At 42.9% G+C, this 6,240-nt stretch overlaps 1 protein-coding gene across 2 annotated transcripts in view; it reads left to right on the top strand.

Annotated features, from left to right (window-relative positions):
• The first annotated feature begins 1,516 nt into the window (after positions 1-1,516).
• Positions 1,517-6,240, top strand: part of vapb (VAMP (vesicle-associated membrane protein)-associated protein B and C) — a 98,431-nt gene continuing 93,707 nt past the window's right edge. The window contains exon 1 of one of the 2 annotated variants that reach the window (XM_086005187.1): positions 1,517-1,741. The gene's annotated coding sequence lies outside the window, so the exon portion shown is untranslated. The remainder of the gene's footprint in view (positions 1,742-6,240) is intronic. The other variant, XM_086005188.1, reaches the window with a different exon arrangement.

Here is a 6,240-nt window from a genome sequence, read left to right as displayed (position 1 = left end):
TGCTGCAGTCATTGTGGTGGTGGTGTTAGGTAGGAAATAGAAGTGTTTTAACTTAGCCATAAAGATATTATGACGATGTATATCCAAGCCAGGGCGGTGTGTGACTTGGCGGTGATGGTTTTCCATTACATCTTCCTTGGTGGTAGAAGTTGCAGGGCTAGGAGTTGGCATAGTACAGTTGACTTCAGCACTCCTGGACGAGGGAGGGAAGGAAATCGGCCAGGGTTCCCACTCCTAATCACTATCCAGTGACTCCTGGAAAGTGCCCGCATGTGGTTGTTGGGTGAAGATGGGATTAAGTTTGGCTGTGATCCCACCTTCCTCTCCCCCCACCCCCCCCCCCCCCTCATCCTGTACATACCCCACAATCAAATTGTTTCCTACACTCACTCGTAGCAGCTGCATGTGCAGTTGTGTGGGGTACAGGAAGGTTGCCAACACCAGCTGAGTATCCCAGCATGACTCAGCAACAAGAGGTAGAGGCAAGGAAGTAGAAAAGGGGAAAAAAATTGGAAAAATAAAAATAAACTGAGGGCTGCCCATGGAGCATTTTATTGAGTGAAGAGGAAGTTTTTTTAAAAACCCAAAGTTTTGCTAACATGAAACCCTCGCATGCAGTCTCAAACATTTTAAACGTTGCTGTGCGGCCTGAGGTATAGCCGCAAAGCACAGCATGTGAGCATTACCTTTTCAGCATATTGTATTGCTTCTAAAGGGGTATGATAGCACAGTGGTTATGTTACTGGACTAGTAATAGAGAGGCCTGCACTAATAACCCTGCCAGTTTGAGAATTTAAGTTCAGTTTTTAAAAAGCTAGTATCAGTAAAAGTGACCGTGAAGCTGTCGGATTGTTGTAAAAAACCAACTGGTTCACGAATGTCCTTTAGGGATGGAAACCAGCATCCTTACCTGGTCTGTTCTATGTGACTCCAGTCCCACACCAATGTGGTTGATTCTTAACTGCCCTCTGAAGTGGTCTAACAAGCCACCTCGTATCAAATCGTTCAAGAAGGCAGCTCACCACCACCTTCGCAGGGCAGTTAGGGATGGGCAATAAATGCTAGCTCACATCTTGAAAATGAAATACAAGTGGAGGCAATGCAGCCATAGAACTTCCTGAACTTGGAATCTAGGTTTTCTTCTCTTCAACAACCCAGCTGTTTCTGCAGAGTTTGAACCTGGTATTGTGCAGGGTTCCCTACAGCTTCAAGTCCTGTGCACTCAGCAAAGAATGTCTAGTGATGGAGTGCAGGGGGAACAGATGGCTTAAAGTGTCAATAGGCTTCTAACAAAGATTTTTAGACATTAATATAAATTTACAAAAAAAGAAAGCGTATGCTTGTGTAACACATCTGTCAGACATGTCCTAAAATGTCATCAAAATGAACTACTTTTAAAGTGTAGTTACTGTTATGTAGGTGACTGTCAGCCATTTTGCACACAGCAAGGTCCTGCAAGCACCAATGAGATGAATGACCAGTTAATCTATTTTTCTTATTAATTGAGGGAGGAATGTTGGCCAGGACACCGAGAACTCCCTGCTCTTCTTTGAATAGTGCCATGAGATCTCTAACATCCACCTGAACCACCGGAACAGGCAGATAGGACCTGAGTTTTAATGTCTCCTCTGAAGGACGAATTTAACTTTCATTTATTAAGACCTGTTTAATATGTATTTTGTACTGAAAACTTCCTCTGGAGGTGGAAGAAGGCAGTTCTGAGGAGCCACCTGGGCAGCTGGTGAGTGTGTAGGTTATTTGAGGCAGTGTTTTACAGTTATATGAATTTGAAACCTACAGCAACAGTGCTTCACTTTTTATACCTTCACTGTTTCAATAGTGAATCTCCAGTCAGTCAAGTTGAGAATTTAAGTCTAATACTTCACGAAATCTAGTGTGTTTTTTTTAATTTAAAAACTAGCCATCTCCCGTGGCATTGCTCAAGATAACTTGGGAGGATTTGCTGTTTATATAGGAATGTTGTGCCATGTAAGTCATAATATTGTTCTGCCAACGTGGATCTATGTTTCAGCGGGTCTGTTCTCATTAAGGTCGCAATACACAGCAGCTTGTGTAAAGAGAAAAGACAGGTTCCTGTTTCAGGTATAACCCTGCATCAGAACTGAAAACTTGAGGGATAAGCAAGCTCCATATTACGATTAAAACAAAGGAGGTTGGGTGGGGGGAGCAGCAGCAGCAGATACTCCAGTTATGGTGTGGTGATTAATGGGTTGATTGACCTGTGTGGGTACTTAATAGAGAAAATGGAAACCGTTAGATAATATGCAAGATCATCTCAATGAGGCATTGAAAAGGCAGGTCATTCAACCCATTAACTTTCATTTGTTGATGAAGTATCTGTTTTTACTTCCCCAGTCTTATTATTTCAGCCTTACTAAGGGGCTTATTTATTCTTCAGTTTTCAGTTCTCAGGAAGGGTTATACCCCAAGTGTTAATATGTTGTTTCACTTGACATACCGACTGATCGGAGCGTTTCCAGTATTTGCAGTTTTTGTTTTGGATTTCCAGCATTTCTCTTTGTTTTTTATTTGTAGCGTTTAATTGCTGTTTGGTGAGGGAAGTGCTGGTAAATTTCGGGCTCCAGGTCAGGGGGGGAAAAACACAAATTTGACCCGACCCCCCTCCCCCCCTCCCTGTCTCTTTAATGCATTGGGCAATCTAAAACCTGACTGGCACTTTCAACACTTTGCTTTTGGGATTTTTAGGACTATCAGCATTTTGAGACCTTTGAACGTCAACCCCCCAGTTTCCGTCGGACTCTTGCAACAAACTGAGAGGAGACCTCCAACCCATCAGTCCGGGCTGCTTTTGAACAAAGGCCACGCGGTGGAATACCTGTGGTTAACCCACTCTATCACCTAGGTTCCCTGTACTTGATTTCCCATGTCCTTTTGTTCTATGCAGGGTAGCTGTGATATCGCTCAGAATATGATTTGCATCCCATGGGGACAAGGGAGTGCAAATCTGATAAGTGAACATCTGATAATTGAAATCGGATGGCGTGCTCTCCTGTGGGCTTGCTCCCGGTACAGCTGGAGATAGTGGCACTGCTGGCTGCTCCAGAGCTCGCTCGCTGCCTGGTGCAAGCTTAGAATGTTTATTTTGAAAATTCTCTCCAAATGAATTTTCAAAGGAAAATAATTAGAACATAATGTTCCCTGAATGAACCAGGAAAAATAGTGAAAACTATCTTCTATAATATTTAGATAGTAAAAAAAATCTGTTGCCTAGCAACCGTTGTAATTATGAAATTGGCCACCCTTTTGCGTGAGGAAAAGCAAAATCCAGAGATGATGCAGCTCATTCTCTCAGCACTCCTTCTGAGGCACAGTTCACTGATTCACATCAGTTGTACTGTGTTTTTGGTTCAGTTGTTTTGGAGGACACTGAGATAGCAATAAGAAGGGCAAAGGAGTTTTAGGAAAGAGTGAGAAGGAGGGTAATGAAGGTAAAATGAACATCCCCCCCCAGAGGAAAAAGTGTTGTTCTAATTTGCCAATAAGCAGAATTATACACCGGATAAATTGCCACAAGTGGTGACTTGCTTCCTTGAATGCACAGGGCATTGAATTTGCCCTTTTCTTTGGCCTAGACTGCAAGTTGTATGTAAAGACACTTTAGTTAAATTAATAAGTTGCATCACAGGCAACAGGGTGAAATAAATTCCATGGACAGTGTGTCCAATAAAAATCACTGACTTAGCTGCAAGTGTGGTTATGCCGATACTGTTTTAGCAGAAAACGGCGTACACACAATCCAGACAAATGCACTTCACGTGTGTATATTTAATTAACAAACATCGACCACCATTCAGTAACCAACGGAGTAAAGCTCTCACAATGATCAAAAAACGCTTGCATGCTTTGTTTTTCGTCTTACCATTTTACCAACAACTGTAAAAGGTAAAAGTTCACATGCACACGCCATGTGAATGAGTATTGAGATCACATGTCCAGCGACCGTGCCTATTATTCTTTCTTTACTAATCAGAAATGCAATTAACCACATCGGGATTCCTAATTAACCACATGTAGCTAGTGGCGAATGCATTGTCCTTGGAGATCAATATGAAACAAAATGTTTTCCCCCCACTGACGCAAAATGTGTTTAACTGGATATCACATGTATACTTACCAGTGTTGCCACTAGGATTTCTAATGGTGTGTGAAATTGTCATAACGTGTCCAGTTAATGGTAGAAAAGCAGCCAGCGCACAGTGATTGGGTTCTGTCCTTCCAAACATGGGTTGTCTCTGGAGAGAGCAATTTGAGCAAACAACACTAGGGTGAAGTACTGAAATAAAAACAGAAAATGCTGCAAAGCACTCTAGATCAGGCAGCATCTGTAGAGAGAACATTTCAGGTCAATGACCTTTCATCAGAACTGAGGTGAAGTACTGTTGAGGTCTGTCACTGGTGGTGGGGGCATTTAAAAGTGCTGAATTAAAAGTGCTAACACATTCTGCCAGTCTAGTGGCAGCATTACTTACAGCATTCAATCTAATCATTTTTTTCACAATAAAACATTTCTGTTAAGCTATATTTGGATAAATTAATTTTATTGTAAAAGTCCTGTGAAACAGTAACCCATGTGTGAACATTTATATTAAAGCGCCTCTTTGTGTAGAATTATGTATTTTTTTTTTACCATTAGCTGTTACATCAGCCAACACCAGACTGTTGTCTTTCCCCAATACATTTTCTGCTGAACCTCACTTTGTGAAGCTGTTGGCATTTCCGGAGTGTGTGTTTGCTCGCTTGGCGGGTGTGCACATACAGCTTAAAAAAAACAGCCCTGTATGGTTTTAAATAAATTAAAGCATAACTCTCTCTGCCCCTTGTATAGACACTTTCTCACAGCACAACTGCTGTGTCCCTTAATATCACCAGGATAACGCCTCTGTGGCTGCAGCTCTGCTTTCAGTGCTTCGATACTACTTTTCCATTTTGGAAAGGTTCGCTGCTGAGCTTGAGCCAGGTTTGAGGCGATGGGGACCGCGTCAAGGGTGTCGCTGAGCGCTGCAGGACATTCTGAGGGGGGAGGGTGACCAGCCAGACGTCGTCCATATCGGTACCAACAACATGGGTCGAAAGAAGGATGAGGTCCTGCAGGCAGATTTTAGGGAGCTAGGAAAATGACCAAAAAGCAGGACCTCAAAGGTAGTAATCTCCGAATTACTCCTGGTACCATGCGCTAGTAAGTACAGAAATAGGAGGATAGAGCAGATGAATGGGTAGCTGGAGAGATGGTGCAGGAGAGAGGGCTTTAGATTCCTGAGGCATTGGGCCGGTTCTGGGGGAGGTGGGACCTGTACAAGCCTGACGGATTGCATCTCAACAGGGCTGGAACAGATATCCTTGCGGGGAGATTTGCTCGTGCTGTTGGGGAGGCTTTAAACTCGCTTGGCAGGGGGGTGGGACCTGAACGTAGATTCAGAAGGGAGAGGAGCAAAGCTGGAAATGGAAGGCAGAAAATTAGTGAGAGTTTGGAAGGCAGAGGAAACAAAGGTTAGAAAATAGATAACAAAGGGGTTTTGCCGTGCTTACTTCAATGCAAGGAGCCTAGTGAATAAGGCGGATGAGCTGAGGGCACAGATAGACATGTGGAAGTATGATTTCATAGCTATTACTGAAACATGAATGAAGGACAGGCAGGAATGGCAGCTCAACATGCTTGGTTACATGGTTTTCAGACAAGATCGAGTGGGTCATAAAGGAGGGGGGGTGCGAAATATTGGTTAAAGAAACAATTACAGCTGTGAGGAGGAATGATAGGTTAGAAGGATCATCAAATGAGGCCATATGGGTTGAAGGGAAGAAATAAAAAGAGGCAATCACACTGCTACGAGTGTACTAAAGACTCCCAAATAGTCAGAGGGAGATAGAAGAGCAAATATGTTGGCAAATCTCAGAAGTGCAAAAACAATAGGGCAGTAATAGGGGATTTCAACTACACTAACATTAACTGGGATAGAATTAGTGTAAAAGTTAGAGGGTGCAGATTTCTGAAAATGCATTTAGGAGAACCTTTTAAACCAGTATGTAGCAAACCCAACAAGAGAGTGTGTGGAATAACAACAGAAAATGCTGGAAAAACTCAGCAGGCCAGGCAACATCTGTGGAGAGAAAATAGAGTCAACGTTTCAGGTGAACCCTTTGTCAAGACTAAAGAAGCACAGGAAATGAAATAGATTGAGGCCAGGCTGGGAGAGAACAAAA

Source organism: Somniosus microcephalus, chromosome 13, assembly GCF_052327205.1.
Source record: "Somniosus microcephalus isolate GS21.2 chromosome 13, FLI_Smic_1.0, whole genome shotgun sequence".
Lineage (NCBI taxonomy): Eukaryota > Metazoa > Chordata > Chondrichthyes > Squaliformes > Somniosidae > Somniosus > Somniosus microcephalus.
The sequence above is the reverse complement of the archived record's forward strand: the minus strand, read 5'-3'. Positions and strand labels throughout refer to the sequence as shown.